The 10,438-nt window shown below is 28.6% G+C and overlaps 1 pseudogene; it reads left to right on the forward strand.

The window, feature by feature from the left end:
* Nucleotides 1–305: 305 nt before the first annotated feature.
* LOC130962440 (RNA-binding protein 2-like) lies at nt 306–1,905 on the forward strand (annotated as a pseudogene).
* Nucleotides 1,906–10,438: the final 8,533 nt, after the last annotated feature.

Genomic DNA, 10,438 nt, shown 5'->3' on the forward strand with positions numbered 1-10,438 from the left:
TTTGTTGTCGTCGCAGAGTATCTGTTCGGCCCTTGTTCGCAATGCTTCTGCCTCTGTTTTGCGAGCTTCTACCTCTGTTTCGCCGTACATCCGTCGCCATTAATTTTGCCATGCTTATGCTGCTTCTCCAACATCATCTTCCAGCCTCTGCTTAGCCTCTGTTTCGTTGTGTGTTCAATCCTACGTTCAATATCTGTTCTTCCGTTGTTTAGCCTCCATTCTGCCACTGTTCAACCATTTGTTCAGCCATCTCCGTTGCGTTTTGAAATTCCAACTCCTCCCTTTTCTGTTGAATTTCAGAACATATGAAAGCCTCTGGTTATTTTAAGTTTTCTAAATTTTTGATGTTTCTGATTGTTATTTCCTTAGGATTTTTTTCTGAATTTGTTCTCGGTTATGATTTTTGATCTAATTATTTGGTTTCACTTTTTTGGGCATATTTCTACAGTTGGGTAAGTGGGACTCTTTTAATTTTGCTGTTTTATTATCTCGTTTAGTTTTATTCTGTTGCAGCATTGAAGTAGCTTGTGCTGCTCATCCTACTGCTGATGTGTTCATCGTTTTGGCATCATTGAAAAGGTATGTAGTGTTGTGGTTTTAAAATTTCAACATGTAAAGTAGTATTGTGTCATTATGTCATTCTGATTTAGTTAGTTAGGGTTTATGATTCGTTGATTTAGGATTGAAGTTTTATATTCATTGCTGCCAGTGCTATCGAATTGAATTAGATTTAAGCTTTATAGTGTATCTGGATGACTGCATCTCTGGCTCTCTGGTCTCTCTGGCTCACTGCTGCTCTTTTCCTCTCCCTTTGCTGCCAGTTCAGGTAAGGACCACCCCTTTATCCTCTTCATTTCAACGTTCAATATATTGTATTTGTACTATATCATTTTTTTCTTTGTTCTGTTCTGAATATGCTTGTGATGCATTATTCATGATTCCGCAAAGCCAGTGCAATTGGTGGTTTCAGATTGTCAAAGGGGGTTGGTAGATTGCCAGGTCAATCATTAAGTGATCCTTCTATAATTGGGCGTCATGGTCGGTCCAGATGTTGCTCCAAATGGACGGGGGTTGGTTATGGTGGTCAGCTACCAGGAGATGCAGTTTTCAGGCCTGGACCAGAAACAGTTCCTCTACCTTCGAATGCTTCAAGTACTTTATATGTTGAAGGTCTCCCTTTCGATAGCAAAAAAGGAAATGGCTCGTATCCTTTTTCTGCAGATGCACTGCTTTAGGATTCAATTCTGTTATTTACTTTTGTTTTATGAGCTTTTCTTTAGTTTTAATTTATTTTTTCACATTCCTTGATGTTATCTTAGACATTTTTTGCCCTTTTGTTGGATATAAAGAAGTGAGGCTTGTGAGCAAAGAATCCAAACATGTAAGTGTACTGTTAGTAATATTATTAGCTTCTTCAATTTTGATTGTGTGGATATTAGTTGAAATTCACTGTGACTTCTTTTACGTTGAAATGCATGTTCTTTACAGCGTGGTGGAGATTCTCCTGTTTTTTGTTTTGTGGATTTTGAAAATTCGGCTTGTGCAGCAACTGCAATGAATGCCTTACAAGATAGCATTTACTGTTTATCAATGAATAATTATACAAAAAAAATTCTGTATTTGTTCATGTAAATTATCTAACTGAATCATTTAAGTATGCCATAACTTAGATGAAGGTTCTCAAATTACAGGATACATTAACTTGTTTGGTATATACAATGAACTGAATTTATTTATTGAATTTTTTAGTTGAATTTTGCTTGTGTAATAGATGTGCTCAAAGAAAAATTTGAAGAGCAACGAGCACGGAAAGATGAAGAATTAGCTCGAGTGAAAGCTCAATTGGAAGCTCAACAAGCCGTTGTGAACTCTTTCATAGCGTGCTTTGACAATGAAAGAAACTAGACAATTAAATATACTCCTAAAATTGCTTATGGTTTTAATACATATTCATAGATGATTAATATATTATTAGTATAGTTTAATTGTATATGGATCTATTTATTACATTTTACTTGTGTCATGGTTGATAAATGACAAATGTCCTATTATTTGGTTTGATAAATTTGGTTGTGTATTGCTTAGAAATGAATTAGTTGTTATTGATGGAATCGTAGACGGTGGAAATATCCAAGTTTTAGGAGAGGTTCTGCCAAAATTTTTCTAAAAATTTTGAATAAAAGTTAATGAAAAAAATTGTAATTGGTATTATATGTTGTTCTAATTTTTTGTTTCGTTTTTTTTTTTCATTTACAGGAGTGCTAAAATGGTGACAATATGCTACCTAAATGACTCAAGAATATTTTGATTCAGAGAGACACTAATCTATGTTAGATTTTTAACTTTTGGTTGAACTTGTGTAAGAAATATAACTTATAGAACAAATCAATAAAGACATTAATGTTATTTTGTTTTAAAATAATTTTAGTTAAATGAAGCATGGTTGAATTATCTATATTTTTACATATTATATAAATATTGACTTGCTCAGTAAAATAGTTAATATGTCGATTAATTACAAAAATAATTTGGTAAATTACGTATGTAATTTGTATTAAAAAAAATTATTACAAAATAAATATTGTGCTTTTGTAACTAAAGAAAATAAAATGTTACAAAATCAAGTTATATTTTGTAACAAAATTTTTGATAGAAAAAGTATATTGTCACCAAAATTATTTTAAAAATCAAAATTTGTTATAACTTTTGTAACGAATTTTGATTTTTGTATTAAAAAAATTTGTTACAAGATATTACTTTAAATTGTAAGAGTTTCATTTTTTGTTACAAAAATTTCTTGTAACAGAACATACTGCAACAACCCTTTTTTGTTACAAATTACTTTAGTTTCAAAATTTCAATTTTTTGTAACGATTTTTTTTGTTACAAATATTACTTTTTCTTGTAGTAGCCTCTTCCTTCGCCACCTTACCAACCAGTCCCTTTTGCCGGCGTCACTCTCTCCCTCACCAAACATCATCGTCGCCTCCTGGGTTCTTCACGCTGTCGCTTGGTCGCCAACCAACCCCATTGTCGCCGCCGGGATCCTCCTCACTGCCGCTGGTTTGTCAATAAGGACCATCATCGGCACTTAAGTATAACCATCCACTTAAGGACAAAAAATAATCATCCACATACCTAGTAAATTAAACATCTAACATATTTTAATTGTATCTAACTAAACCCATTCCAAATCAAATAACCATCCACGTATCTACTAAAATAATCATCCGGCATATAAGAATTAAAATAATCAGCCGCATACCTACTAAAATAAGCCAAGGAGGCAGCGTACCAGATAATAAACGACGAGCTCGTACTGGACGAAAACCCCAGGCTAAATCTGGCGTCGTTCATGACGATGTGGATGGAATCCAAGTGCGACAAGCTCATAATGGTTGTCGTTAACAAGAACCACGTTGACATAAATGAGTATCCTTTCACTCTTGAGCTCCAGTCCAATTTTTTATTTTATTCATTTCATTCTTTAAAAAAGTATTGTGCTTATTTCTTTTGACAATTTCTTTAAAAACAGGTGAAATGGCACAACTGTCTCCGACATTGGCACGAGCTGTGGGGGATAGTGGTGGCGTGCATGGGCAGTGGTGTTTCAACTGCGTATGAACGACGTTAGGAGGAATGACAGCGTTATGATGCATCAAAATGGCTGTTTCCGGCACCGAGAGCGAGTTTTGGGTGTGGAGGAGAGGACCGTACAGTGTGGGTGGAGGAGGGCGAGGAGGGTTGAGATGGAATGAAAATGTGATGTGATGTTATATTAAGAAGAGGTTATATTATCTAACTCTAATAGTTTAAATTAAAAAATTGATTATTTTAATATATTGAGAATCTGATTTTAATAATTAATTTATTTTTTTTAAATCATTGTTTATGTTGTTTAATATTTACATTGTTTGCCAATATTTTCTTTTTAGCATTTAATTTTAATACACTAACAGTGTAAAGGTATTGCACAGTCGTGTAACTACATCCGTTTTTTTAAATGATTATTCACGTAATTAATGTTAAAAGTAATTATTTTTATAATGTGACATCGCATAATTAGATACATGTATAAAACTACTTTACATCGACAGTGTATCAAAATTAAATTCATATCATTTATACTTTAAAACATTCGGTTAGTAAAAATGCATTTTAGTTAGAAAGATGTTTTAATTAAAGAATATATATTATTACTTATTCACATATATAACATTGTTAGTTGAGACATGATACATTGATACTTGATTAAGTGAGAGATTGTGAAAAGTTGAGTGCATGGAGTGATGGCTATTAATGGAAAATAAGAAAAAAGGAAGATAGGGTCTACCCATGCACCAATCCTCTTATATCTTTTCTAACATTGCCTTTCCCCATTTCCCTTAGCTTCTTTTAATTTCTTTTATTTATATAATAACCTTCACTTCTCTCTCTGCATCCCCCTTCTTCATTCTCATTCACCCACTCATCATCCTCTTCTTCCTTTTCTCTCTTTCTCTCTTACCCCCCTTGAACATAGCCGAGACTCGTGGGGGAGAGAGAAAAAAAACAAGAGTAAAAATAAAGAGAGAGTGAAAATATATACATAGATGAATATTAGATAGATAGCACACATAGATGAACACATAGAAGGGCATTTTGGGAATATAAATATACATGCTATGAGGAAGCTTTGTCTTTTGAGGGGAATGTTGTCTGGCTCGAGGACCCTTTCATCATATCATCTTGATCATCCATAATATCCAAATCTCTATAAGATTATGGTGGTATCAAAATATATAGAGATAATTGATTATTATTGATGAAGATATATATATTATTTTTATATATATATATTTTTTGGTGTGGTCAAGGATTAATGTCTAGTGTTGTCGGACCAGGCTTCATTCCCCCCAATTGTATGCTTCCAATTATTATTTAATATATTTATTTGTTTTATAGAGAAATTCTGATCATGGAAGTCATGGACTACTACTTCATAGGTTTGGTTCCTCTCTCTCTCTCTTCTTAGCTTTATTTTTTTTTTCTAATTTTTAAAAATTAATTTTCTAGTTGTACTATGAAAAAGTTTTGTTTTTTTCTTAAGAATAGGTAGATCTGAATGATGGGTTTTTGTTTTTGGATGAATTAAAGACGTGGGTATGTTAGTAGTTTGCAGATTGGTGTAATGATGATGAATTTTGACCAATTTTGTTCTTCACTTCACTTGGAGGCTCAAAAGGTTACCATCATTACTCCCTTTTTTTTCTTAGCAGCTTCTTTCCTTTCCTCTCTCTGATCATGTTGTGATGATGGTGTTCTTTGTTGTGTCAGGTTTGTAATACTTTTTATTTTTTTAATAAAAATTATTTTCTTGTTCATCATCATTAGCTCTATGATCTATAGATCTTGCCCACAACTATTTTTTTTAAAAAAGTTTTTTAATTTCAATTTTTAATTTTCTAGCATCGGATCTGTCTGTTTCTGCCATGTTTTTTCTCAGATCTGGTCGCCTTTAAATCTCAGTTAAACATTCTCTACTCTTTTTCATTTTTTTAAAAAAAAGAAAAAAAGAAAAAAGAGTAATTTTCATTTTACCTTTTCTCTCTCTCTTTACCTATTCTTTTTTATCTTTCTTTATTAGGGTTTTCTACTTTTCTGGCCTATATTGTTTTTTGTCTCTAATATCGACAGTTTTTGTAAGGTATAGTCATGAGTCTTAAATAATCATTTAGTTATGATTTATGAATTTGAATCAAAGTGGATGAGACCCTTTTCTTAATAGTCTTGTCTTCAAATATTGTCAATACTATGTGCTAAAATCAATGGACAATTTTGATCGTTATGATAATAATTATTTTATAAAAAAAAAAACCTGCAGGAGTAGTAGTATCATATATCGAAAATCAATATCAAATATTGCTTCTTAATCTCTCTAAAAATTTAAGGCTTGTGATTTATTGGATCCATCAATCAGAATGACAAATTCATATTACTAAACATAGCACTTAACTTGATGATATTTTCGGTAACGTCATAGATCTATACTTTTCTTGTCCACATGAATTAATTATCATATACTGAATTAATATTGTTAGATCTGAATTGATCTTTGCAATTATTGATATGTTTTATTGTGGGTTTCCATAAGCATTTGCCTTTTCTTTTTTCATGATAAAAAGTTTTTTTTTTCTTAAAATTTCCTTAGGTTTATGTAAAATCTCATTTTGATACCTAAGAGCCTAATTTTGTACATATTAATTTAAACAATAAATATATACAAGATTCTTTGTTTTCCTTCTGTTTAAATTTATTTCAATATTCATTAAGCACTTATAAGAGAATAAACCAAAAATAAGTGTCCTTCAATAATTCATATATCTCTTAAAACAACACATTATTATATTCCAAATGAAATAATAATATGCTTCCTTACATGCATTGTGTACAAAAATATTGGCAAGTAAGCCTTTTATTTGTATTAGTACATGGAATAATATATAATTTTATTTTTATGAAGAGAATCAATAATTGATTTTAGAATGAATTATTATTGTATATTGTAGTGTCTCCTTTATTAGAAGAGACAACACCGCCATAAATAATAAGTTTGATTTCAGAAGAGGGTCAATATAACTAGAAGACATAGGGGAACAACAATAACATAAACACAGTGCTCATTATTATATTCACCACTGTATTTTTGTTTTCCTTTATCAATTGTATTTACCATTGTCACTCACAGATTAATATGTTACATGTGGAATTCATAATCTTCACATTGAAAGGAGAATAATTTTTTTTTTTAAAAAATAGTAAAAATAATAAAATTAATATTTGTCTTGGGTTTTGCTAACTTCTAATAATAATGGGTATAAGAACTTCTAGATCTTCTTTAAAAAATTTTTTACTCACAATATATATATATATATATATATATATATATATATATAACTCAGAAAACCTGTGTTTCTTTGACCAAATATCTTTAGGAGAAAGTCTAGGAGCAGCACTCTTGTTAAAATCTGGCCAGCACTTAATCATCAAAAGAAAAATGATTAATCATACATCATTAGATGTCATCTCACGTCATTAAAAATATTAATGATGATTAATTGATGGCTAAATATCACAAATTTTGCTTGGCCCCTAGCACTCCTCTATTTTTAGTGTGTATAAAGTTATATTAGATAATTAAGTATATGTTTTTAAAATTAGAAACAAAGTAGAAAACAGTTGAATATAACCAAATTACCAAATCTCTAAACATGGATTTTGGTTGAAAAGATAAAAAATTTTCAGTTACCAATTGTCTACATATTTTGGCCTCTGAAAATTTATGACCTCATGAAGTGTCACATGTATTATTATTATTATTATTTTGCTAACAAGTAGTGTGTTAAATGTAGAAAGTTTGTAAATAAAAAATTTAATATAAAGTTTTTAAAGTATTTATTATATAAAAATATATTAAAAATTAAAAGATTTAGCTAATATGTCCACATGATAATTTTATCACTAATAGAAAATTTTAAATATTTTTATTTAATAAATATAAAATAAATGTATTAAAAATTTAAATTTTTTATATTTTTAATAAAATTATTTTATTTTATAATTTTAACATATACTTTTAAGATACATGATAAATAAATTCAAAAATAAAAAATGTTCTAACATAATTAAACAACTTTAAGGAACTTGTGGCAAAATTATTATTATTATTATTATTAGGGTTATAAACCCATAAATAAATGTAAAAGTTTGTTACAGGTTATAAGCCCATTAATAAATGCATTTTTGCATCTGTTGCTACCTTTTTAATTGTGTGAAATTACCCATGAAGTTCACCGAAATCCACCTCGCATATATAATAAAGAATCTACTTTTCCATGAATAATTGTTGTGATGAGAACAAAAATCAAGTGACCCCAGAAACTTTTTGGAGTCCCACTTTCTACTGTTTGGGTAGCAAATTGAGGTTCTTCGTCTATCCATGCATATATTGTTCATCAATTTTTCTATTTTTGAGTAAATTAGTTATCATGAATTTTATGGTGTTTATAATTTGTTGTCTAATTCTTGCTAATTTATTTTTATAATAAAATTTAAATATTTAATAATTATTTAATTTTATAATTTTAAAATTAAATATTAATTTTTAACCTTTTTTAGTAAGTTAAGCAAATATTTTTAGACATCGTAGCGATTATCATTAGTTATATATTGACCCAAAAAAAAGGACAAAAGAATCCAAGTCTTTTAACTATTAGACCTTATTAAACGAAATTTTCTTCTTTCTTTATTAATTATCTTGGGATTTAGCTAATTAAAATGTGTTCTAATGATATATGTTATTTTTAAAATATGTTTTAAGACATATATATTAACCAATGTAAGATATATAACCACTATGTGCATAAGGTCTTAGTTTAGTAGTAATGAACTAATGATCTTTGTTTTGCAAAAAATGCATCTGACTTTGAGATTTGACTAAGGTCAATAGTGGACAGAAATTCTTAGTGTTGGTGTATGAGTGTGTAATATGACGTGAATATTGTGATGTTGTAATATCTAAAATTAGGAATTGTTAATCTATCATCTTAACAAAAAAAACTCTAATAATCTCGCTACGTTACCAACAGCATTTCTGCCAACTTCTACTAACTCTTGTTTATGACGTATTTAATGAAAGTGTTTTTGTGAATGTGTCTAATAAAAATATTTTTTTTATGATTATGTCTAATGAAAGTGTCTTTATATATGTATTTTTTGGATGTATCTCTTTATACATGTGTTTAAAATATTATAATTAATTATTGTTGGTAATAAATTGACAGATAGTATATTGGTACCCTATACTTTTCCAAACTCTAATTATAATATTTTTTTGTCAACTTAAATTTTTAAAAGAAATAATTTTATAACAAACAAACTTATAATTTATAAGCTGGCGGAATTCTTTTGAACAATTTCAATTAATACTTCGCTTTGTATATGTAGTGTAAGATTAATTAATAATTTGGTGTTCCATAGTCCATCTCTTGAAATAAAACCCCTTTGACGGATTCAAGTGGGTTATAAATCAAAGACTACTTTTGTTTTTTACGTTATTTTTCAGTCTGCAGGTCAAAGATTAATTCAATGCGAATCTAAATTTTATTTAAAGGTTTGTCGTTGGCCAATAATAAGTTATTATATGCAGAAAATAAGATTCGACTCAAATTAACCATTAAACGAATCTAAGTGGTTAGAGATGACTTTGAATTTGCCATTTTCTTCCATTTTGTTGGATTAAAATCAGTCTATATGTTGAAAAATGAAGATGCAACAATTAGCCCCTTTCAATGGTAAGTGGTAACTTAGCTTGTGATTAAGATGCTAGAATGTTCGACTTGCATGTTAGTTTGTATAATGATGATGCTGATCTATTTGATGTGTATTTCTTTAATTGAATTGTGTTAATTATATACAAAAAGTGAGGTAGCTATGGTAATTTAATATTACGAAATTCAATTTAATGATACAAAAATGGCTTTAAAATTGTAAATCACACCAAAATCTAGAAAAGGTATCAAAATATGTGTTTGTATATTGTATGTAAATGTTTTTTTTATTAAAATATATATTTGTTAAAAAATATGTTGAAAGCCGAGGGCCCAATTAAAGAGGGCTTTTTATTTTTTATTTTTTGGTGATTTTTATTTTTTATGTTTTTGCTGACAAACTTCTGTTATGTTCAATTCGATGTGGTTATGAAATTACAATCATATGTCACCCAACTCACTAGTGGACAATTTTGTTTTGCACTCCAACTGCCCTCCCTTTTAAAAAAATAAAAAAAGGAAATAAAAAATAAATTAAATCAAAGTTGGGTTAAAACAATGCTTCTGATGAGCTTATAAAGACAATTTTACTCTTCCAAGACCAAAAATATTATTTAAAAAAAAAAGTTATATATTCATTCAATTACAACCGAACAAAAATAGTATTTAATTAACACTAATTATATAAATCAGTCATTGAAATTTTTAAAATTAGACACTTTAATCCTACAAAATTTAAAATACACAAAATAATCTTCAACGTTTATTTTTATTACATAATATAATTCTTTTTCATTAATCACTAACAGTGGCTACATCTAATGTTTCTTAAAATAAAAAATATTTGAAGGAACTGTTTTGAATTTTTTAAAATTTTTTAAAAATTATTTTGTGATTTTTTAAACTCTTCGAACATTATTTTTTATTTCACTATTTTAAAAATTGAATTGTCTAATTCGAATATATGGATACTTAATAGTCATATGTGTAAGTTAATGTTTTACGTCAACAGTCACTTAACAGAAATAAACCATATTATCTAACAGACATTAACATTAAAAACTATTTTATATATTTTTAAACTTAAAAAACTAAAGTGTTTAATTTTAAAAATCTCAAGTACTTAATTT

Source organism: Arachis stenosperma, chromosome 2, assembly GCF_014773155.1.
Source record: "Arachis stenosperma cultivar V10309 chromosome 2, arast.V10309.gnm1.PFL2, whole genome shotgun sequence".
Taxonomy (NCBI): domain Eukaryota; kingdom Viridiplantae; phylum Streptophyta; class Magnoliopsida; order Fabales; family Fabaceae; genus Arachis; species Arachis stenosperma.